Below are 26,105 nucleotides of genomic sequence, written 5' to 3'. Positions count from 1 at the left end.
GTCCATTTTGTTTTTACTGGTGATTTTAGAGATGGTGTCTCAAAGATGTTTTCTTCCCTGATTGGCATCCTCAATTTTGCAGATCTTGTGTTCCTGAGTATCTACCATTAAGGGTGTGAGACAGCCGCATTTGGCTTCAAAACACCTTTCTTTCTCAGACATTACCATATGTGTAGAAATGTCTATTTTTGTAACTATTTAATGCCAATTTTGAATCTAAGTTTGACTCCTTTTCCTCTGATATTATAAATCCTTTCTAATTTTTGTCAGTTTCAGATTTCTGAAATGTAAGTCCTCAGATTTATTATCTTTCTCAATCAAAATTTGTCAGTAGAACCACATCCTATTCCCCAACCTGCTTATCTGGCTAGACTGACACTGACGTACTACTCGTAATCACCAGCTTCAGAATAACTAGGTTTGTAGGCCTGAGTCATTGGAGCCCAGCCATCTCTTATTTTTATTCCTGTAATCTTCTTTCTTTCTTTCTTTTTCCTTCATAGCCATGCTACATTTTAAATCTTGGGGAAGATAGCCCCACAGTAAATTATTCCACTCATTAGTTCAGGTATCAGTAAGCAACAGTCCACAGTTTTAATTTCCTGTTTTGCAGACTGAATAATTGTTATCTAGCTCTTGCTGTTTATTATAAAGTTCTGGAATAAATTTTTTAATGCCCAAACAAAGTTTTTAAGTGTACCAATGTGCTGTTGTGAGTATGTGTGTATCTGTGTGTTCTTCCATTGAAGGCTTGTATTTTTACTGTTGTTCTTAGTAATTTTCTTTATTTTCTTTCTTTGTGTACTTCTCAAAACCCTGTCTCATCATGATTCTGGTCATGGTGCTTATATATAATAATTTGAAATATCGAGGTGACCTGAGCAGCCGTCGCGCGGACCTTGGCTCCCTCGGCTCGGCTTCCGAGTCCCCGCCGCCATGGCTAGTCAGTCACAGGGGATCCAGCAGCTGCTGCAGGCCGAGAAGCCTGCCGCCGAGAAGGTGTCCGAGGCCCGCAAGCGAACGAACCGAAGGCTGAAGCAGGCCAAAGAAGAAGCCCAGGCCGAAACTGAACAGTACTGCCTGCAGAGGGAGAAAGAGTTCAAGGCCAAGGAAGCTGCGGCCCTGGGATCCCATGCAGCTGCAGCAGTGAGGTGGAGAAGGAGACCAAGAAAAAGATGACCATCCTCCAGAACTACTTCCAGCAGAACAGGGAGGAAGTTCTAGAAAACCTCTTGGCCTTTGTGTGTGACATCCAGCCAGAAATCCACGAGAACTACCGCATAAATGGATAGGACAGGAGAAGCGCCTTTTCTTTCCATGGGTTGGTGTGGTAGACGCCCTCATGGACAATGGAGTGTTAGCAAAGCTCTAGCTCTGTTCTGTGAAAGACATTAAATTATTTCTGTATGCTGCAGTAGGTTCCTTCACTTTTTGCAGAGTAGCCAGTCTAGCTTCTTGGTATAAATTTAGTATTTATCAAAATTCATCTTTATATCTCTTCTTTGTTAGGGATTTAATGAGTATATGTTGTCTGTTTTCCTATGCCTTTCAGCTCAAGCAATGTGCATCACCATTTTCTTTCTTAGATCTTAATAGGATCAAACAAAAAAATTATAATTCTTTGAAGAAAGAAAAGGGATTAAATAATTTTTTTCCCTTACACTTTCTTAAAGGTCAGGGGCTTTATGAAAAAGTAGTAAGTAGTTATTTGTAACCTGTACAGAGCAGCAGCCAGCCTTAAAACAGTCCATTCTGGCTAAGTGTTTAGAGCAATGAATACTAATGTACTTGTTTTAGCTGCTGTTAGTTTACATTAATTAAGATGACTAGATGAGCCAGGCGCCAGTGGCTCACGCCTGTAATCCTAGCTACTCTGGAGGCTGAGATCTGAGGATCGAAGTTAAAAGCCAGCCTGGGCAGGAAAGTCTGTGAGACTCTTCTCTCCAATTAACCACCAGAAAATTGAAAGTGGTGCTGTGGCTCAAGTGGTAGAGCACTAGCCTTGAGCTGAAGAGCTCAGGGACAGTGCCAAGGCCCAGAGTTCAAGCTCCACCACCAAAAAAGACTAGATGATAGGACTTAAGAACTTGCTACATGTTACTTGATGTACTGATAATCATTTAAGAGTAAAACCTTTGTCATGTAAAAAAAATAATTTGAAATATCTGTGCTTCTTTCACTGGCCTTATGCTGTGAGAAATACATTTAGCTTAATGTTTTATGGGTATAAATGCCACTTAGAGATATTTTATTGGATTCAGTAAACTGTTAAGGATGCCATTACCATCAAAGTCATAATAATATGGTACCTTAAGTAAACCCTATGGGTCAGCCAGTCAGTGCACTGCAAAGGATTTAGCTTCTGTATTCGTTTCATTTTAATTTGAAGCATTAGAAAAGTCTTTTCCTTTGCAGAATATGTTGATGCTGGATTTCCTGCAGGTAATCTATCTTCGTTTAAAATGTCGCTCAAGTGCTTTTTGTACTCACTGCTGTTAATAAGAGTGTGGGCTTCCTTAATCCATTGTCAAGAGAACCCAGGGAGAAGTGACAAAGAGGACAGGAAGAAAATAAAAAAAAATAACATAGAAAAGGTAATGAAGAAATCTACTTATATTTCTTAGTCAGCAAAACAATTATCTTTACCCAATCATCTCCTAAAACAGATTATATATATAAAACTCATTTTTTTTCAGTTCAAGGGCCCATTGATCTTAACCACATACAATTACTCTTGACACATTTTCACAGGTTGATTTTGATTTTTAAGACTGCTTTTATTGACCATCGAAAAATGACTTATGACATAGGAACACATTTATAGGAATCAGTGACTGACATGGTGAACACATTATTTTCTCCCTGCTCTTTCAAGGTGCATCCATGCTATGGTATTTTACATGTCCTTAAAGTGTTTCATGCTTCAAAGTCCAAAGGAGTGCATTTCTAAGTCAGAATAGTTTCTTGCCAGACTTTGATCTCTGGTGAATATTTCCCAGTTGCTCCTGAAATAAGACCTTCTGACGAAGTTGTTGAAATGTCTGCACCGCTGCTCCTGGAAGCCAAGAAATGATGCTGAGCTGATCAAGTGAGCTCTTCTAATCGTTCCTGTATGAGCGCCCAAGGAGTTCTCACAGATGGGTTTATCATAACACTTTGTTAGCATTTTTGTCAAACAACTGCCTTTCATCCTAAGCAAACCCTGGAGAAAAATACAGCATTTAGGAAGAGGATTGGAATATTAATTAACTTATGCTTCAATTTTTTAAAGTTTCTTTCTTTTTAAACATGCAAATTGTACTCAGTGAGCATTGTGGATGAAATTAAATAATTTTTTTCAAGTTATGAACAGTGTCATGAGTTTTAGTGAACTATTTCATGTATATTGAAATTTTCCTGAAGATTTCCCTTTAATAGCTACTAAAATATAAATGATAATTCAGGAGATTTTTGCCCATTGCCCCTAATATTTCCAGCTAATATCTTTGAGATGACTTTAGACTACATGTAGATATTTCAAAAAAGATTTATTGACCCTGGCAATATAACCTACTAATTACAAGCATGATCTAGAAATCAGAACTTCAGTTTGTTTTTGACTACAATTTATGGTTCATTTATTGTTACTATATTTTATCATAATAAAATAGTTGTACAAAAGACTTAACATTCAACAAATCAGTTTATGAATACAATGCATCTTGATCAATGTCACCCCTTTCCCCATCTTCCCCATTTCCTTTCAACCTATCCCTATCCCTCAATTTTCTTAAATTTATAGGATATATATTGAATATCATGATTCTATTCTTCTTTTCTACTTTACATTAGTTTAACCTCTTCCCCTTGACCTCCCTTCATTTTCAAGTACTAGTTTGCTGGTTAAGTTTTGAATTTTTTTGCAAAATTCATTTTAGAAAATAATATCAAAGATATTAATATCCATTAAGAAAAGTGTTAAAGAGTGTTATTTTTGTATTTTATTTTACAACTTCCATGTGTTCACTGTTATTTCTAATCACAAAAGAAATATACAATTAGTGTTGATTTTATGTGGTACAAACCTATAGAAAAGACTATAGCAAATATTGTTTTTTTTTTCCACAATGATCTATTGTTTATTCCCTGTTCACTGATTGGACTCTATGTTTTAAGCTTATTCTACTTCTGTAATGGTGGGGAAAATAATTTTAACTTATGATTGATTATATGGATCTTCTATCACTTCTCTTACACCTCGTAATATTTGAAATGTTAATAAATGAACAATTTTAATGTGAAATTGACTATAATCTATCTGTTCTGTTTCTTTTCAGTGAAAAACTATGATTTATTCATTAACACATTTTCAAATAACCTTTGTGGTTGACCCTTTTATATTACCATTGTGCCAATTAATACTTTATTTATAGTAATAGCTTACTTTTAATATTCTTTCTCCATGGTAGTTCTTTTTTTAAATTGTGTTTGATAATTTATATAACTGCCCAATACACAACTATCTTTTCTTCGGTACTACTCCTGAGGCTCAAACTCAGGGCCTAGGCACTGTCCCTGAACTTCTTTTGCTCAAGGCTAGCATTCTACCACTTGAAACCCAGCACCACTTCTGGCTCTTTCTGAGTAGTCCATTGGAGAAAAGAGTCTCAAGGACTATCCTGCCTGATCTGACTTTGAACCAGGATCCTCAAATTTTAGTCTTCTTGCTAGCTAGGATTACAGATGTGAGCCACAAGAATCCAGAGGTAAACTACTTTTAATAGTGGTGAATTTGAAATGCTTTCATATGTAAAATCTTGGTAGTCTGGTCTTTGTGTTTCTGTTCTACTAGACAGTTGGAAAAATATTTAAATTTTTAAAGAAGTGCTTTATTTTGAGCACTATAAAGTGCTCTCATGATGGCCAAAATTAAAATAATTCATATTCAGCAGCATGAAAAACTAATTATTGGGAAATACTACACTTCTGTGGAATGCAAAATTTGAGGTCTACTCTATTCAACACAATAAAAAAAAGGAGCCACAGAAGGAATGACTTAACCAGAAATTTCCAGATATAATATAGTACTTAAATTACTAATACCTTTTAAACATTTACAATGTTTCTTATGCAATGCATTTGACCTTTCAAAAATAATTTTAATAAGAAGGATTAATCATGATTAACCATGATTCTCAGATCTCAGCCTCCTCAGTAGCTAGGATGACAGGCATGAGCCACTAGTGCCTGGCTTCTTTTATTTCTTATTATCAAAGAGTTGATTTTCAGGAATTTAGAGGCTGACAAATGAGGCTACAATTTTGATATTCAAATTTTTATTTCATGATTCTGTAAAAATATGATTTGTTTTCAAAACTGAAATTTTAGAGTGTTTAATACTTGGGACATTTGTATGTTTCACTCCAAATTTCATATGTGACATTATTATTGTCATTTTTAGAAAAAATTTCTATAACTTTTGGCTGTATTATCACATACTAAATGACATAACTAATGAGCAAAGAGGGCTGGGAATGTGGTTTAGCAATAGAGTGCTTGCACAAAGCCCTGGGCTCCATTCTTCAACACCACATAAAGAGAAAAAAGCCAGAAGTGGTGCTGTGGCTCAAGTAGTAGAGTAATAGCATTTAGCAAAAAGAAGCCAGGGACAGTGTTCAGGCCCTGAGTTCAAGCTCTAGGACTGGAAAGAAAATGAACAAGGTAGTCATCTTTTCCAATATAAATTTCTTATGGCATTTTTTTCTAAATATCTATCTAGAATAAGTAAAAATCACAAATTTCAAGTTTAATTTTCATACTACGCATTACTAATGTTGTATTTCACACACAGTTCATGCCATATGTGCAGATGACAGTAATGGTAACCATGTTAAAATTCTGAATGAAGATTATGTACTGTGAGCCAATAGGAGCAGCTGCTGATTTTTCTAAGTAATGAAAAATTAAGGATTACATTCCATAAACTCAATTTCTTGATCAAATAAATATGGACCTTAAGTATGTTGACATAGATGTAAAAATAACTAGTCATCGGACGCTGAGCATTAAGAGGCTTATCCATTATTATTTTCTGTCTGAGTAGTCAAAAATATTCATCATGTTATCCTGCTTATGCATTATATTTTGTATTTTACCTGCATTTCATCTTTTTGGAGACAAGGGACATAGACAATATGTTAGTTTTGTTAAATCCTTTCTTTTCAGTTTTATAATTTATGTTTTTAAATATTAGAGCCCCCAATGTCCAATTTCACCTTAAGAGCTCTCAAAATCTTCTTCATTGAAAACATGAACTCCTTTTCATTGTGTGTGGAATATCATAAACAGAGCTATAGGTGTTAGATCTACGTAGATGCCTTTATTTCTTTTATAAGACATTCCATCTCTGTGTATCTTCCTTCTAGGCTTATATTTGTAATCGGTTTTGTTTTGGATAAAGGTAATTTTTTAGTTCTGCATATATTTTAGATATGAGGTCTTTGTTTGTTGAATAGCCGGAAAAGATCTTCTCCCAATCTGTGGGCTTTCTGTTTATCTTGCGAGCTATGACCTTTGCCCTGCAGAAGCTCTGTAGTTTGATGTAGTCCCATTTGTCCAACCTTTCTTTGATTTGTAGCCTTTCTGGGTCTTTGTTAAGGAAGTTCTGTCCTGTGACAAGGAGCCCAAGTGTTTCTCCTACTCCTTCCTTTAGTGTTTTCAGAGTGTCTGTTTTGATTTCGAGGTCTTTGATCCATGTGGAATTGATTTTGTGCAGGGTGATATATAAGGTTCTAGTTTGAGTTTGTTGCATGTGTTGAACCAGTTTTTCCAGTACCATTTGTTAAAGAGGCTATTTTTCTTCCAGACTATTGTTTTAGCTCCTTTATCAAAGATTAAGTAGGTATAGTTCTGTGGGTTCATTTCTGGGTCTTCAATTCTGTTCCATTGGTCTTCAGGCCTGTTCTGGTGCCAATACCAAGCTGTTTTTATTACTATAGCTTTATAATACAGCTTGAAGTTGGGTGTTGTAATTCCTCCAGCACTGTTCTTTCTGCTTAGGAATGTTTTTGCTATTCTAGGTCTTTTATTGTTCCATATAAATTTCTGGATTGCTTCCTCTATTTCATTAAGGAATGGTGTTGGGATATTAATGGGTATTGCATTGAATTTGTAGATAGCCTTTGGCAATATTGCCATTTTGATGATATTAAGCCTCCCAATCCAGGAGCATGGGAGGTTTTTCCATTTCCTTAGTTCTGCCTTAATTTCATTTTTCATGTTTTTTTTAATTTATTTATTAATTAAACAGAAATTTTTTGATAAGGTGTTCAAAAAGGGTACAGTTATATAGTAGGACAGTGTGTACATTTCTTGTGATATCTTACACCCTGTTTTTCTTTCCCTTCCCTAGGTCAGGCAGACATATATACAATACCCAATGTACCAAGAACATATACAGTAGTCACTTGGCCTACGCCAAAGAAAATTTGCCTAGGACTTTAAATGTAATGTTAACATTAGACAATATGTTGACAGTAGTCTTATATGAACGTACATACATAGCTTTTGAGCTATTGTATTCCACTGAGAGGTCAATTTTTTACCTTTATATTTTGAGTAGTTGTTTGGTTTTAGTTACATAATGTTGGGTCGTTGACCCAATTCTGTGGGAAATACCATTTGACAAGCAGTTTTTGGTTTCACAGACCTGATCTCTACTGTCTCTCTGTCACCTCATCTTAACAGTGATATATCAGGGAGATTATGCCCCTTTGTTTTCTGTGTTCTAGGCTTGTCTCGCTCAACATTATTTATTCAAGTTCTGACCATTTCCCTGCGAATAACAATATTTCACCATTCCTAATTGCTATGTAGTATTTCATTGTGTATAGGTACCATATTTTTTTAATCCATTCATCTATGGAAGGGCATCTGGGTTGTTTCCATATTTTGGCTATTGTGAATTGTGCCACGATAAACATGGAAGTACAAATGTATTTTTGATATTTTGGGACTTGCTGTTTAGGATAGATGCCTAGGAGTGGTATGGCTGGGTCATAGGGTAGGTCTATATTGAGCTTTTTGAGAAACCTCCATACTGTTCTCCAAAGTGGTTGTACTAATTTGCACTCCCACCAACAATGGAGAAGGGTTCCTCTTTCCCCGCACCCCCTCAGCATTTGTTGTTGCCTGAGTTCAGAGTATAGGCCATTCTAACTGGAGTTAGGTGGTATCTCAGGGTTGTTTTTATTTGCATTTCCTTTACTACCAGGGATGTTGAACATTTCCTCATATGTTTCTTTGCCATTTTTATCTCTTCTCTTGTGAAGTCTCTCTTTAGGTCCTTTGCCCATTTCCTAATTGGTTTATTGGGCTTGGAGGGGCTTAGTTTTTTTGAGTTCTCTGTAGATGACACGTTTTAGGCCTTTATCTGTTGCTGTGCTGGTAAAGATCCTTTCCCATATGGTTGGCTGTCTATCTATTTTGGTGGCTATGTCTTTAGCTGTGCAGAAACTTTTTAATTTGTAGTAGTCCCATTTGTTGAGTCTCTCCCCTATTTGTTGAGCCCCTGGGTCTATATTCAGGAAGTTCCTTCCTGTGCCTATAAGTTCTAGTGTCTTTCCTACTCTGTCCTTCAGTAGTTTCAAGGATTCAGGTCTAATATTGAGGTCCTTGATCCATTTTGAGTTGATCTTGGTGCATGGTGATAGGCTTGGGTCTACTTTGAGTTTTCTGCATATGGCTGCCCAGTTCTCCCAGCACCAGTAGTTGAAGAGGCTCTGTTTATTCCATTGTATGTCTTTAGCTATGTTGTCGAATATCAGCTCTCTGTAAGAGTGCAGTTTTATTTCTGGGTCTTCGAATTCTGATCCATTGGTCTTCTGGTCTGTTTTTATACCAATACCAGGCTGTTTTTGTTATGATGGCCCTATAGTAGAGCTTGAAGTCTGGTATTGTGATACCTCCTGCACTGCTTTTTTTGCCTAGAATTGTTTTGGCTATTCTAGTTCTTTTGCTGTTCCATATGAATTTATGGATTGCTTTCTCTATTTCAGTGAAGAATGTGACTGGGATTTTGATAGGGATTGCATTGAATTTTATAACAATTTGGGGAATATGACCATTTTCACTATATTGATTCTGTCTACCCATGAGCATGGGAGGTCTTTCCATCTCCTTGTGTCTTCTTTGATTTCCCTTATTAGATTTTTATAGTTCTCATTAAATAGGTCATTCACATCCTTGGTTAGGTTGATCCCTAGGTACTTTATTTATTTTATTTTTGGCTACTATAAATGGAATTGTTTCCATAATTTCCTTTTCTGCTTGTACATTTTTGGTGTACAGATAAGCTGCTGAGTTTTGTGGATTGACTTTGTATCCTGCTACTTTGCCAAAGTGGTTTATTAGGTGTAGGAGTTTGGGGACTGAGTTTTTTGGGTCTTTCATATATAAGTTCATGTCGTCTGCGAATAGGGATAGCTTGATTTATTCCTTGCCGATGTGGATCCCTTTGATGTCCTCCTCTTGCCTTATTGCTATGGCTAGGGATTCCAGCACTATGTTGAAAAGAAGTGGGGATGGTGGGCATCCTTCATCCTGAGTTTAGAGGGAATGGTTTAAGTTTCTCTCCATTTAATATGATGTTAGCAGTTGCTCTGTTGTATATGGCTTTTATTGTTTTGAGGAATGTTCCATCTATTCCTGTTGTCTCCAGAGCTTTTAATAGATATGGTTGTTGTATTTTGTCAAAGGCTTTTTGGGCATTGACTGAGATAATGTGATTCTTGATTTTAGTTCTGTTTATGTGGTGAATTACATTGATTTACGGATGTTGAACCATCCTTGTGACTGTGTGATGAAGCCTACTTGGTCATGATGTATAATTTTCTTAATCAGTTTCTGGATCCTGTTAGCTAATATTTTGTTGAGAAGTTTTGCGTCTGTGTTCATTAGTGATATTGGTCTGTAGTTCTCTTTTTTGTTGGATCTTTGCCTGGTTTGGGAATGAGTATGATATTAGCTTCATAGAATGAGTTTGGGATTTCTCCCTCTATATCTATTTCATGGAAGAATTTGAGGAGTATTGGTATTAGCTCCTCACTAAAGGTTTTATAGAATACATTGGTGAATCCATCTGGGCCTGGGCTTTTCTTTGTTGGGAGGCTCTTGATTACCCCCTATATCTTGCTGTAAGTTTCTGGTTTACTTAGTTGATTTCTTCTTGGTTCAGTTTTGGAAGTTTATACTTCTCTAAGAATTGATCCATTTCTGTAAAATTATTGTTCTTTAGTGAGTAGAGGTTCTGGAAATAATTCCTTATGATTGACTGAATATCATGTGTATTTGTTGTTATTTTTTCCGGTGGAGTCCCTGATTTTATGTATATGAGTCTCTTCTCTTCTTTTTTAATAAGACTTTCGAGGGTTCTGTCAATTTTATTTATTTTCTCAAAGAACCAGCTTTTAGTCTTATTTATTGGTTAAATGATCTTTCTATTTTCAATCAGATTCATCTCTTCTTTGATCGTTGTGATCTCTCTCCTCCTAGTCATTTTAGGTTCGATCATTTCTTGTTTCTCCACTTGTTTCAGTTTAATCGTGAGGTTATTCACCTGCTCTGTTTCCATTCTTTTAATGTGAGTGCTGAGGGCAATGATCTTGCCCCTCAGTACTGCCTTACCTGTGTCCCATAGGATTCTTTGTGATGTATTTTCATTGTCATTGTGGCTTATGAATTCGTTAATTTCATCTTTAATTTGGTCTGTGGCCCAAGTGTTGGATAACAGTGTGGGGTTTAGCCTCCAAGAATGTGTATAGGCTCTGTGGTAACTGTTGTTATTGAGGGTTACCTTTATTCCACTGTGGTCAGATATAATACATGGGATGACTTCAATACTTTTGTATTTGCTGAGGTTCTTTGTGTGGGCTATGACATGGTCTATTTTGGAGTATGAACCATGTGCTGCTGAGAGAAGGTGTATTGGGTCTCTGTAGGGTGGAAGATTCTGTATAGATCTGTCAGATCCATTTGGGATATGGTGTTACTTAGGTCCTCAGCTCCCTTGCTAATCCTCTGGGTGTTGGATCTGTCCCTTGGAGAGAGTGGGGTATTAAAGTCACCCACTATGATTGTGTTTGGGTCTATCTTGTTCTGTAGTTCTGTGAGAATTTGCTTAACATATGTAGGGCCTCTTTTGTTCGGTGAGTATACATTTATCACCGTGGTATCTTGATTCTTGATTTTTCCTTGTATTAAAATATAGTGGCCTTCTCTGTCTTTTTGAGTTGCTTTTAATGAGAAGTCCAGCTTGTCTGAGATCGGGATGGCTACTCCTGCCGTTTTGGTAGGTGTGTTTGCTTGGAAGATCTTGCTCCATCCTTTCATTCAGAGCCTGCTTTTATCCCTTCCTGTAAGGTGGGTCTCTTGTAGACAACATATGCCAACTTTTTCTGCCAATCTGCTCCTTTTTATCGGAGAGTTTAAACCGTTTTTATTCAAAGAGATTAAGGATAAAAGTGTTTTTCTACTTCCATTTTCTTGCTGGGCTGTCTTTCCTCTTTTTTTTTTCTTATCTTTAGTGGGCTGCTCTTCCTGTTGGGCTCTGGCTATTGTAGTTTCTTTCTGTTTCTGTCTGTGTGTCCTGTACAGTTTCTGTTGGGTGGGATTCCCCTCTTAGAATTCACTGTAGGGCTGGTTTTTTATTCACATACTTCTTTAGATCCTCTTTGCTATGGAAAGATCTGGTTTTCCCCTCGAATGTGAACTCCAACTTCGCTGGATATTTTATTCTAGGTTGGCAGTTTTTGGCCTGTAGAACCTGGATGGTATTCTTCCATTCTCTTCACGCATGGTAGGTTTGTGTGGAGAGGTCTGCTGTTATTCGGATCCTCTTCCCATTGTAGTAAATTTCTTTCTTTGCTTTGCCTGCATTCAAATTTTGCTCTTTATTCTTGGGATCTGAAGTCTTGAATGTTATGTGCCTTGGGGTGGCTTTTCTGGGGACTCGTCTGCCAGGTGTCCTATAGGCTTCTGTTACCTGGATGGGGTCCCTTGTGAGATTGGGGAAGTTTTCTGCAATCACTTTGTTGAGAATATTTTGAAGCCCCCTGCTCTGGTATTCAGCTCCTTCTCCTATTCCAATTATGCGCAGATTATATCTCTTGTCTTTGTCCACTAGCTCCTGGATTATTCTGCCCTGGAGCTTTACCGTTTCTTGGAGTGTGGTAATTTTCTGGTTCTTATCAGCTGCATCATCGTCCAAGAGAGAGATTCTGGCTTCCATATGGTCAATTCTTTGTGCTGTGGATTCAATTGCAGAGTTTATGGATGTCAGAGAGCTATTTATAGTTGCCAGATCAGCTCTGATCATGGAAATTTCTTCCTATAAAGAGTTGTATTTTAAGTCTATTTTTTCATGCATTTCACGTCTCAGGATATTAATGTCTTCTTTAAAGAAGGTTTGCATTGTATCCATTTTTGCTTTCATTTCTTTCTTGGCTTCCTGGATGTCCTTCGAGACTTCTACTCTGAACTCCTGGAAATGTTTTCTGATTTTGTTTCTGACGCTTTCCATCATTTCTGCTAACAAAACCTCAGTTGTTTTTTATTCTCCATCTCCTCTTCAGTCGTGCTGTTTTTTGGAGCTGGTGAGTTGGCTTGCCCTTTGACAAACTCATTATACTTCTTTGTGATTTACGCATCTGGAGATCTGTGGGTAGCTCCCCTGGTTTGGCTTTGTGCTGGTTCAAGCTGGTCCGTCAGTGGGAGACTAGTTTGTGTCCTGGCTCTGGGTTTGAGTTTGGCTGTTGAGGGGCGGTCCACCCACCTGTGCAGAGATGCGCCTAGCAGAGCAGGTGCTGCTGCTGGGGGGCCCTGCCTACCTGTGCAGAGTGTGCCCACCAGAGTGGGCGCTGCCGCTCCGGCCCCACCCACCTGTGCGAAACTCCTGTGGAGGTTAGGGCAGGAGATCCTCTTGCTGGAGGGCTAGCACACTGGCCCACACTGGCCCTGGGGGGGGGCCTGCGTGCGTGTGCACTCCAGTGCTTCCTCCGGGGGTGTGCTGCCCCGAGCTGCTGGGGGGCGCTTGTGCCCTCTCGCGAGTCTGCTGTGCAGGGAGGCAGTATGCACAAGCCCCAGCTGGGCCAAGTGTCCGGGCACGGGTTGGTGCCCACAGACTCTGTGCCTCAGCTTCGGGGGGGGGGGTCGTGTGTTCGGGCTCAGTGAGTCTGTGACTGCTGTTCAAAAAGTCCGCGAGTACCACCGGTCTCCGGGCCCCTGTTGGGGAGGGGGCGGGGCTGGTGCGGCCCGGCTCTGGCTCCTCTGCTGCCTCAGGGCTGCTCTGCCTCTGCTGGCTCCTGTGTCCTCCCAGAGACTGCAGGGGCCCCTTGCTGCCTGACTTGTGACTGACTCCTTTGTTCCCTTGGGGTAGGGAGGGGGAAGGAGGGAGATCTAGCCCACTTGCAGGCCTTGGGTCTCTGCTAGAGCTGGTCTCCCATGGAGTAATGGGGAACTTACTGGTCCCAGGTTGTGTGAGCGTCCCGCGCCACCATGGGCTCCTCGGGGCTGTGGTGCTAGGGTTCGGTGATCGGTCTTTTGGTGGTGGCGTCCCTGGCTCTCCTCGTCTGTGTCACCTGGTTCTCCTGCTGTCTACATCTGATCCTGGCCGTTTGGTCTCACAGCTCCGGTGTCTCTGTCGGTCTGCACTCAGTTCTGGGGTCCGTGGAGCTTCTGCTCTCTGGACTCTGTGCTCCTGGCATGACTTTTCGGCAGTTGGTTTTCTGGTCCCCTTTTCCAGCCTGGCCCTGTTTGGGCCACGGTCGGCGGCGGGGGAGGGATAACCTGGAGATTTTCTGGCTCTATGGAGGCTACAGGCTCTTCTTTTTTTTTTGTTTTGTTTTCTTTCCTGAGTTCCTCTGTTGCTTCTGGTTGTTGGGTTTGCTGGATTCTTGATGGGGTGTTGGGTGCTGGAGTTCCCAGCTCACTATTCAGTTGGAGCGAGTTGGGGTGCCTCCCTACTGTGGTGGCGCCATCTTCCCTCCTCTCATGTTTTTGAAGTTCTCATTGTAGAGGTCTTTCACTTCTTTGGTTAAGGTTATTCCTAGGTATTTTATGTTTTTTTACGCTATTGCAAAAGGAGTTGCTTTCCTGATTTCAGCCTCAGTCTTCAGGTTGTTAGCATAAAGAAAGGCCGTTGATTTTTGAGGGTTTATTTTATATCCTGCAACTTTGCCAAAGTTTTGGATCAGGTCTAGTAGCTTGGGGGTAGAATCTATGGGGTTCTTTAGGTAACTCCCCTATGACCCAGCAACCCCACTTTTGGGTATCTATCCAAAAGACCACAAACATAATCACACTAAAGCCACCAGCACTACAATGTACATCACAGCACAATTTGTCATAGCTAGAATCTGGAACGAACCCAGATGCCCCTCAGTAGATGAGTGAATCAGGAAAATGTGGTACATATACACAATGGAATTTTATGCCTCTATCAGAAAGAATGACATTGTCCCATTTGTAAGAAATGGAAGGACTTGGAAAAAGTTATACCAAGTGAAGAGAGCCAGGCCCAAAGAAACATGGACTCTATGGTCTCCCTTATAGGGAATAATTAGTACAGGTTTAGGCAAGTCACAGCAGAGAATCACAGGAGCCCAATAGCTATACCCTTATGAACACATAAGATAATGCTAAGTGAAATGAACTCCATGTTATGGAAATGATTGTTATATCACAGTTGTAACTACTTTCAATGTGCCATATGTAAATGTAGCCTCTATTATTGATGATATTCCTGTATCACCTTTCTGTGGTTGTACCTACACTATCTCTGTATCTTATCTGAGTATATTGGAAACCAGGTATACTGGTATTAGAACCAGGAAATTGGAAGGGAATACCAAAATCGAGAGACACAGGGTAAAAATAGACAAACAACTACAAAATCAATACTTACAAACTGGTGAAAATGAACTGAACAACTGAACAACTCACGGGGGAAGAAGGGAAAGGGAGAGGGGGGAAGGGAGAATGAGGGATGAGGTAACAACAGTACAAGAAATGTATCCAATGCCTAATGTATGAAACTGTAACCTCTCTGTAATTCAGTTTGATTATATATATATATGAAAATCTAACTGTTTTGCTTTGGCCAGGTCAAACAATGTAGAATAATTTACGCCCCAAAGTTCACCATGGGATAGGACCGAAGTTGAGATTTTTGCTTTTCCCTTTCGTTTTCTGCTTTTCTCATTTCTTATAAATTTTTTCTGGGAGTAATGCTTTAATAAATTACTTACACACATATCGTTTCATAAAATATGCTTCTGGGGAATTTGACCTAAGCCAAGAGATTTTTGGTAGCAATTTAAATAACATAAATAAAAACTACAATCCTACAGGAAAATAGCTTTGTGTAGATAATGGTGTGTGTGTGTGTGTGTGTGTGTGTGTGTGTGTGTGTGTGTATTGACAAACATGATACACTGAAATAATAATACAGAAACCTGTCTCCTAATGTGTAAGATCTACAGGACAAAATGTAGGATTAAATAGGTTATATTTGTAGTTGTACATAAGAATAGAATTAAGGAATACAAGGGAAGGGGTGGGTGGAAGCAGAGTGAAGATGTTGAAGTGATGACACAAATCAAGAAGCATTGTATACATAAACTATTTTATTAAATGGCAAACAACTTAATACATAATTTTACAATTAAAAAAGTCAGGGAGCTGGGAATATGGCCTAGTGGCATATACATATACATATACATGAAGCCCTGGGTTCGATTCCCCAGCACCACATATATAGAAAACGGCCAGAAGTGGCGCTGTGGCTCAAGTGGCAGAATGCTAGCCTTGAGCAAAAGGAAGCCAGGGACAGTGCTCAGGCCCTGAGTTCAAGCCCCAGGACTGGCCACAAAAAAATAAAATAAAATAAAATAAAAAAAGTCAGGGAAGGGGTGGGTAGGAAGGAGTGGGTGGGAATGTTGGAAGGGACAACATTGGTGAAGATAGTATGTATTCATAAGCTGCTTTGGTGAATAGTAACTACTTTGTACAAGTACTGAAAGATAAGAAAAATATACTAAAAAAGTAAAAAAAAAAAAAAAGTATGAACCCACACTAAATGGAAAATATGTTCATATGCCAAAAACGTAGTCGTGGCCAAAGAAGATACTGACTTCCTTTCACTCATTTTTTCTGACTTCATGTGAAAACTAAATTCATATTTTTACAATGACAAAATTTAAAAATCCAGAATCTGAATTTGTACTACCAGTATTATCCAAGAATAAGCAATGAGTTTATGTAATGTTAGAAAGACACAAGAGTAGGTATATGTCAAAAACAAAGAGCAGACTAGCTATGTGTAGAAAACAAAGAACAAGTAGAATACTAACTTATTTGGTAAATAATATTGCTACAGCTTTTGAATCACAGACTAAGGTATGGCTGGTTTATCAGAAGGAATTCTGGAATCCACTTTTACAGAAAGGAAGAGAAGGAAGTGAGATAAAAGTGGGAAAAGTTGTTCTGTGAAGCAATCTGAAAGGAGACTTCCCTATATGGGAAACCTAAGCTGGGAACCACCTTCATGATTATCCTGACTGGAGAAAATGTGCTCACCCAGCTTCTCTGTCTATGACAATCAAGCTTCTAATAAAGAATGTGCCTGGAGGAACGTACTTGGAGCCAGGTGTTTTTCACCAACCATAGCCATCCAGATAAGATTTTAACAGCTAATAATGGGCTGCTAACAAAAGTCTTAATAGCCTGGAAAATGAACAATTTATTTCTACAGAAAGAGCTGGACACAGTATCATGAGGTAATTAATGTTCTTAGCAATAACTCCAAGAAATGTTTATGTTAAATGAAAAAAAATCTAGTAGGTACCACTAGTGGCTCAAGCCTATAATCCTAGTTACTTAGAAGGCTGAATCTGAGGATTGTGATTCAAAACCAGTCCAGGCTGGAAAGACTATGAGACTCTTATCTCATCTACATTAACCACCAAAAAAGTGGAGCAATGGCTTGAGTGATAGAGTGCCAACTTTGAGCAAAAAGGATCAGGAACAAGATACACACCCTGATTTCAAGTGCCAGAGCCAGTACAAAAAGTAATGATAAAAACCTAGCTAGAAATATTTTTAAAGTAAATAAGTTAAAATGTGTCTATTTAATACTTTCATTAGTGTTATCCTGAAGACAGTAGTCAGTAGAACAAGAATATGAATAATAAGAATTGCAGAAAAATAATAGGCATTAGTCATGAGTGACTGGAATATCTGTGTGTGTTTTTTCCATTTAACCTTTAACTTCTAATATTCAATATTCTTCATATGCAACATGCTTCCCTAAGTCTTCTTCTGTGTCTCAGGTAGAACACATTTTTGTTGTTTCTTAGATCATTACACTTACCTGGGATATTGACACCGTAAACTCTATCCTTCTATGGGAACCTTCCCTCTTGCCTCACCTGATTCTCAGTGTTCTCCCCTGACCATTCAGATTTTCCTTCTTCTCTTCTGCTTATATCCATGGTACCATTATTGGACCACTATTCTTCCAGGTTTACCCCCTGATGATATAGCAACATCCTTTTTCATCTATATGCTAATGACTCCCAAATCTCCCTGTCAGTCTTGTGTCCTCTGTCCTGACTTTATCCCTGTTTAATCAATTGTCTTCTTATTGCTTTCAACATCCTTCAGTCACTTCAAATACAGAATGGATGGAAATAAACTTCTCAACTTTTCTCTCAGATAAACTTCCTTAAAAAAAATTACTACATTGAAAACTTAATTCTGGAACAAACCATGAGAGAAACTTGCTATTAAATCATGTGTGCCTCAATGTATGCATAACTTTTTAATAATAAGGAAATTAAAATTTATATCAAGAGAAATATATTTGTGCCCTATCACAAATCATTTACATAGAGAAGTCACTCTTTTTGATTACTTTAAAGTTCAATGAGATATCTTCTTAATGCATCTGACCACATATTTTGTGTACATTTTTAATATATTTTGATGATTGCCATTCTCCAATATATTACATATTGGTTAAAAATAGTGAATAGAAATTTATTTTTTTATCACACATTGAAGTTCAAAGGTAAGTTTATGTCTTTTAATCATCATATAGTTGAGAAGAGTTTGAGTCAAAATGACACATATTACTGTGTTATATTTGATATATATGTGAGATAATATAATTTATATGAATTATATGTGTGATAATATGTATATATATGGTATTTAGTGTATATAGGTATGCTATCTTCAAAATCTCACTTGACCTCCTTATTCTCACAAATTTACTATATATTCCTGTATATATAATTAGGGAAAGGAATTAAAGTATATGTTGGTAGATAGTAGTTTTAGAAAACAAAATTTTGCTACTGGAACCAATCATTTATTTGAGTTTCTTGATTGGCAATTTCAGAACCAGATTAACAATGGCTCACATATACAGCTTTGTAGTAGCTTATACATATTTGAATTTCTTCATTTGAAAGAATTATGATGGCGTTCACTAGCTGAAATGGCTACGTGATAAAGTCATAAAGTACCTAAAGATATTTTCTATCCTCAGGATAAACTCATAAAGTATCTCAAGATTACTCATTAGCCCCTACTCAAGAATTTTGAGCTTGTGTTTTTATAGTTTTTCTGAAATCTAGTGAAATATTGAATTATCTCTCTTACCCCAAAACTTAGTACTGTTCTAGTTTAAACTAAATTCAGGGTTTCTTGTGGGCATTGGGATCTTACCTTTGAAATAAAAAAATTCTGGATGATCTTTTCAATTTTTCAATAAAATATATTTTCTTATTATACAACATTAAGCATAATTTATATAACAGGATGAAAGCAAATAGTAATCAATTTTCTTCCTTTTATTTTATTATAGAAACAAATACTCAGTATTTATTGTAGGCCATTTTAAGTTGTCCTTCAAGAAGAGCATCTTTGAAGTAAACACATCTTGAATTTTAAGTAGTGAAAAACAGTGAAAACAAGAAAGGGCATGGAGATTAAAAAGAAAGTCTCATTGATTCTCCTGACCACCTTTTTTAAGAGGCTATTCACGCTCTCCCTATGAATTTATGAATTGTGGGGGAAGGCCATCTATGTGTACCACATGAAAATAAAATGGAGAATATTGTGCCTTTATCACACTTAATGGAAGAGAAATAATACTAAATCTTTTTTTTTTTTTTTTTTTTTTTTTTTTTTTTTTTTTTTTGGCCAGTCCTGGGCCTTGGACTCAGGGCCTGAGCACTGTCCCTGGCTTCTTCCCGCTCAAGGCTAGCACTCTGCCACTTGAGCCACAGCGCCGCTTCTGGCCGTTTTCTGTATATGTGGTGCTGGGGAATTGAACCTAGGGCCTCGTGTATCCGAGGCAGGCACTCTTGCCACTAGGCTATATCCCCAGCCCAATACTAAATCTTTTGAACATAGAATTAAAACTGAATCAAGAATTTCAAGTTGTTTCTCACATAAGAAATTAGGTTTACACCCTAAATGCTATCTAACACATTCAAGAAAACAAAAAGAAGCACACAATTACTTATAACAGTTTTCAGTAATAATTAGAAATGAAAATCCAAACTGTAGAGTTGAGGGACTATGTGGGAATAACTCTTAGAGCCTTGATTATCCATGCATGCAGTTATATGATTTTTATATCTGAATAAATGATTATCAGGAAGAGGGAAACTTTCTATTATGACTTAAGAGCTTTTTCCTTCAAAGTACGTAGTCATTGGCAGTCTCTTTCAATCCACTTAAGGTTGAGTAGCCCTCTCTGAAACATGTCTTTTCACCTGATAAGTCAGTATGTTGGTTTCCTCGCATCTTGCTGGCACTAGTTGCACATATTCCTCCTGGAATATTCAGAATGGCACTTTTCAGCCCCCAAAACATACAAAGTGGTACTAAAGAAGTTTGAACTGAGTGTCTAGATTAACACATAAGCTGAAATTTCCTTCTCAATGTCTTTAATATTTGTAGTAGAAAGTGTTTGTATGATAAAGCTTCCATTCAATATTTTTAAATTGCTATACAAAAAGAAACCATCAAGTATAAAAACAAAAATGGAAAAAAGCAAAACTCCATGTTTAGTACCTCACAAAGATTTGTGAAAGCTGTGAAATTATTCATACTAATATACTTCAGCTATAGATGTTCTATCTCTTTCCCTGTATATATCAATTTATTATTATTAATAAAATGTATTAAATTATAATTATTACATTAATAAATGATAATTCAGTAATTAATATACAAATTGATGCAAATACATAATTATACTATATTTTATGTATGCACATATTCCTCTTTATATGTATAATTTCAGAAGATGTAATACATTTCCTATTCCTTCTATTTATTTATTTCTCAATCATCACAAAGATCCTCTATGTAAAATGAAGCCAAATTTCATGATCACCAGTGAGCTGCCTTAATAAATTGGGGAGGACAACATACATGCTCTTTTAATATTAATCCCTACACAGGCAGTTAACCAGAAGCTAATTAGAGCTTCATACTTGCTAAGCCAGTGCTCTACCACTCATACCATACTTCCTCTGTCTTTTTTGGATCAGTTATATTTGAGAGTCACACTTCATGTCTAGGTGGCCTGTTCTGTGACTGACTTATTTGTGTTTCCCTGGTGATGACAAAACACAGTGTGCCCAGCCATTGGTGGATAAGGGGTCTTGTGAACTTTTATTCCCAGACTCCTGCAACCATGATTCCCTAGTTTCTACCTTCCAGGTAGCTAGCATTCCAGCTTGAGCTAAGTGAAAACAATCTTAATGAATGTTTGCATCAAAAGTTCAGAAACAAACATATGATGCAGTGTCATGGAGAAAACCATCATGTACTGTATGAGTACGGCAAAAGTTATTTTTCTCTCTAAATCAGCAAACAACCTGCTGACATTTTCTAGCAACAATAGTATTGCAAAAATACATGAACAAATGTGTATGTTTCAATACATTTTAAATGCTGAAATTACCAATTTTGTGCGGTTAGGACATTTTTTTACCATTCAAAGGAAACAAATGTAACAAACAACTTATTAGCAAAATAGAATATGTACCCTGAAAAAAGAAAGTTAATTGCTTGTATGTTCTAAATTCTCCCCTTTAATAAAAATTTTCCTCTTATTTCTTTCTCTGATTGGAAACTCATTTTTTGGTCAGGAGTCTACCATGGCATGGTGTCAACCTGATTTTATCATGTGACCATAACTTTGCCTCCTGTAAATTTTTCTGAAAACGTTTCTGTTTCATCTCTAATTTCCTCTTTGAGGCCTCTGTTTTACCACCTTAATTAGGAACAGTCTGTCTTTCCTTTGTTTCTGTGACTTATAATATTCATACTTTTATTTTCTTACTCTCTCCTCTCAATTGGAAATTTTATCCTACAAATTACACTTTGACATTGTTTCTACCACAAGCCTTTGCTTATTTGTCTATGCTAATTTGTATCACATTGTTTTGCCACAAATCGATGTTCAGTGCTTAGCTAAGTTTGCCTTCTCTATCTCTGAAAATGTCATTCTGTTTAAAATTTTGCACATTAAGTTCTTAAATATAATTGAATTTGACAGTTTGTTGCTGCTTCTAAAACGTTTCAGCTTTGAATTTCTAGAGTGGAAAGTATTGAGGAATTCTAACCACTTATGAGCTAGATGAATCTTATATATTATTTCCATTTTCCTTGATTTTATAGATCCTTGTTTCCTACTGTGAATAAGGTTTTTGTATTTGGAAAAGCTGATAAATAACCACCTGTATCATGTGAGTACTTTCCCAAAGAGAGTTCAATACAATAGAGAATGAACTGTCTGCTTTCTGGAATTTCCAGAAATTCACTACTTTTTAAGCTTTGTTAGGGCTCCACTTAATGAATGTAATAAATAATAATATTTGTTGGCCCTCAATATCACTGTCTTTATAGAAAAAAAATAAAGCTGTAATCCCATATTCCTTATAATTTCCTTTCTGGACTAAATCAGGAAGATATATGAGAAAAACCTTCCCTAATTAAAATATCAAAGCCAAAAATACTTGCTTTTCCATGCTGGAAATCCCTTATTTTATTACTTGATTTGGATTTTCAATTAAAACATAAAAATTAAATATAGAATTAGAATCACCAATGATTTTCTATTTAACTTGTCCGGTTGAAATTAGCTTTAATGGGAAGAAATATCTATTAAACAAATCATTCTTCCAAAAAATATTAAAAAGTGTTATAAAATATCTCTTCCAATGTTGTTTTGGTTTGCATTTCTTTTATGGCCAGTGATGTAGAGCACTTTTTCATGTGACCCTTGGCTATTCTCATTTCCTCTTCAGAGAAGTCTCTTTTTAGATCTTCAGCCCATTTGTTAAGAAAGCTGTTGGTTCTTTGATTATTTGTTTTGGAGGAATGTAACTTTTTGAGTTCTGTGTATATTTCAGATATCAGGCCTTTGTCTGTTGTATGGCTGGTAAAGAGCTCTCCCAATCTGTGGGCTTTCTGTTTATCATAGAAGCTATGTCCTTTGCCCTGCAGAAGCTCTGTAGTTGGATACAGTCCCACTTGTCCAGGCTTTCTTTAATTTGTTATGTTTCTGGGCCTTTATTGAGGTAGTTTCTTCCAGTGCTAGGGAGTCCTAGAGTTTCTCCTATTCCTTCTTTTAGTATTTTCAGGGTATCTGATTTTATTTCTAGGACTCTGATCCATTTGGAATTGATTTTGGTGCAGGGTGATGAATAGGGAACTAGTTTTAGTTTGTTACAGGTGTTGGCCCAGTTTTGCCATCACCATTTGCTGAAGAGGCTGTCTTTATTCCAAGCTATATGTTTAGCTCCTTTCTCAAACATTCAGTAGCTATAAGTTTGATGGTTCATTTCTGGCTATTCAGTTCTGTTCCATCGGCCCTTGGGTCTGATCTTGAGCCAGTACCAAGCTTTTTATTATTATTATTATTATTATTACTATAGCTTTGTAATTCAACTTAAAGTTTGGTATTGCTATTTTTCCACATAAATTATTTTTCCTCTTTGGGGTTTTTTATTGTTCCATATGAATTTCTGAATTACTTCTTCTATTTCATTGAAGAACGGTGTTGGGATATTGATGGGTATTGCATTCAATTTGTAGATAGCTTTTGGTAATATTGCCATTTTCACTATGTTAATCCTCCCAATCCAGGAGCTTGGTGGGTTTTCCCATTATTTAAGTTCTGTGAGATTCCACCTCATCCTAGTAAGAATGTCCATTATCAGAAAATCCAATAATAACAAATGTTGGAGAGGATGTGGCCAAAAGGGAACCCTACTACATTGTTGGTGGGAATGCAAACTTGTTCAACCCATTTGGAAAGCAGTGTGGAGGTTCCTAAGAGGGCTAAACTTCTCATGATATTACATTCTGTCCTAGAGCTCCCCTACAACCCAGAAGCTTCACTTTTGGGCATCCACCCAAAAGACTACAAGCAAGACCACACTAAAGTCACCAGCAAAACTATGTTCATCGCAGCACAACTTGTCATTGCTAAAACATGGTACCAATCTAGATGCCCCTCAGTAGACGAGTGGATCAGAAAAATGTGGTACATAAACACAATGGAATTCTATGCCTTCATCAGAAGGAATAACACTGCCCCATTCCTAAGGAAATGGAAGGACTTGGAAAAAATTATATTAAGTGAAGTGACCCAGACCCAAAGAAACATAAACCCTATGGTGTCCCTCATAGGTAACACATAGTGCATGATTAGGCTAGTCAGGGTAGAAGATCAAAATACCCCAATAGCTACACCCATAGGATCACATAAGGTGATGCCAAGTGAAATGAACTCCACGTTATGGAAACAAGAGTTATACCACTATTGTAATTATCACCATCATGCCATGTGAAACTGTACCTTTTGTATTTTTGTTGTTTTTTTTTCTTGTCTGTTTGTTTGATTGTTTTGTTTAATTTTGTTTCTCTTGTATTCCTTTCCTGTGTTTGTACCCCTGCTACCACTGTATATCATCTGAGTACGCTGGATACTGTTTATACGGATATTAGGACTGGGGAGGGGAAAGAGAATATCAAAATTGAGAGACAAAAAGACAAGCCATCCCAAAAGCAACACTTACAAAACCACTTGGTGTAAATCATCTTCACAACTCTTGGGGGAGAAGGAAAGTGGGAGGGTGGAGGTGGGGAAAAATGAGAGAGGAGGTAACAAGTTGAACAAGAAATGTACTCACTGCCTTACATATGAATCTGTAACCCCTCTGGTTGACAATAAAGAAAATAGATTAATAAAAATATATCTTTCATCTATGAATGCATTTATTAACATGACACAAATATTAATATTTCATTTCTTTCTTTCTTTCTTCCTTCCTTCCTTCCTTTCTTTCTTTCTTTCTTTCTTTCTTTCCTTCCTTCCTTCCTTCCTTCCTTCCTTCCTTCTTTCTTCCTTTCTTTTTGAAAGGAGGTAGTATGTGTAATTGAATCAAGGCCTCACTTTAGAGCATGACACTGTACCCCGCAAGTCACTTCTTCATCCTCTTTTAACATTGGTTATTTTTTGACATAGCCATTCATTTAGGCCTGGGTGGAATTGGGCTAGAATTCTCCCCATTTGTTCTTCCCCAATTACCTTAGGATGACAGGCACATTTTACTGGGGCTATTGGTTGTTTAAGATAGAATTTCATGAACTATTCCTTTTCCTCCAGGCTGGTCGAATCTTTTCTTTTAACTATTTAGTATTTCAGGCTTAAGCCATCATATTAAGCAAGAACAAAAAGTATTAATTTTAGTCATGCCTGTGTGAAAGCCTGAATTACTGAAGTTAAGAGGGATACTATTACATAATCTAATATTTTATCCTCCACTTCCACTCAAGATGAATCTATGAATTTAAGGCATTTGGAAGTTCAATGTCAATGACACGTCTAGTAATAAATGGAAATAATACACCTTTGTTATCTACAATAATGCTTAGGTGAGCACTTACACTGACAAGCAATGAGCTCAAATCCTTTGAAGCTGTGATGGTGACAAATAATTTGGTTGATTTCTGTGATGATGGTAATGAAGATGATGACAAAGATAAAATCACTGGATGTTTCCTTTGCTTTTTGTCAGAAATGACATCCACCTAAAGAGATGATTTATTGTGAAAATATGATGATTCACTTTCCATGCAGGGTTTACCTTATCATTTATAAATCAGCTTAAAAATATCATTTTGCTAGGCACTGAGAATCACATTTTCAGACAAAATAAATAACACTCAATTTTATCCTTCAAGTAGCTCTTCTGAAACTCAGAACTGATAAACCATAATCTCAAAGATAAAATATAGTCTCATGAGATTTGATTTACCAGACTGTCCTACCATGAGTCAGACTTGAGCATATTTGGTCTACGGATTGTACTGAATTTTTTAAAAGACTGGATAGTTCCTAAAACAGCTCTACATATCAGGTGCAACCCAATCTACAAGATGACACAATCTTTACCTATATGAATTGAATTGAGTGCAAGAAGACACTTTCATTATTTAATACATAGTTTATCTCTGCAACAAGGTCAAGTTATTTAGTTTGAATTATTTGCACTTCATTGTTCCTAAAAAAAAAACTCTATATTCACATGCTTTATTTGTTATGTAGCAAGTTGTAACTTTCCTCAGTAAGCAAAGAAAACCTAATTTAAGAATTTGGCATCAATTTGTAAGGAAATGGAAGGACTTGGAAAAAGTTATACTAAGTGAAGTGAGCCAGACCCAAAGAAACATGGACTCTATGGTCTCCCTTATTGGGAATAATTAGTACAGGTTTAGGCAAGTCATAGCAGAGCATCACAAGGCCCAATAGCTATACCTTTATGAACACATAAGATGATGCTAAGTGAAATGAACTCCATGTTATGGAAACAATTGTTATATCACAGTTGTAACTACTTTCAACGTCCTATGTGTATCTGTAGCTTCCATTATTGATGATGTTCTTGTATCACCTTCCTGTGGTTGTACTTACACTATCTCTGTAATCTTATCTGAGTATATTGGAAACCGTGTTTACTGGTATTGGAAGTAGGAAA

The 26,105-nt window shown here is 37.1% G+C and overlaps 1 pseudogene across 1 annotated transcript; it reads left to right on the top strand.

Annotated features, from left to right (window-relative positions):
* The first annotated feature begins 883 nt into the window (after window positions 1-883).
* LOC125354396 lies at window positions 884-1,412 on the top strand (annotated as a pseudogene). The gene has a single exon (XR_007211487.1). The product of XR_007211487.1 is annotated as a V-type proton ATPase subunit G 1-like (transcript).
* Window positions 1,413-26,105: the final 24,693 nt, after the last annotated feature.

The sequence above is a fragment of the Perognathus longimembris genome, chromosome 7 (assembly GCF_023159225.1).
Source record: "Perognathus longimembris pacificus isolate PPM17 chromosome 7, ASM2315922v1, whole genome shotgun sequence".
NCBI classification, from domain to species: domain Eukaryota; kingdom Metazoa; phylum Chordata; class Mammalia; order Rodentia; family Heteromyidae; genus Perognathus; species Perognathus longimembris.
The sequence above is the reverse complement of the archived record's forward strand: the minus strand, read 5'-3'. Positions and strand labels throughout refer to the sequence as shown.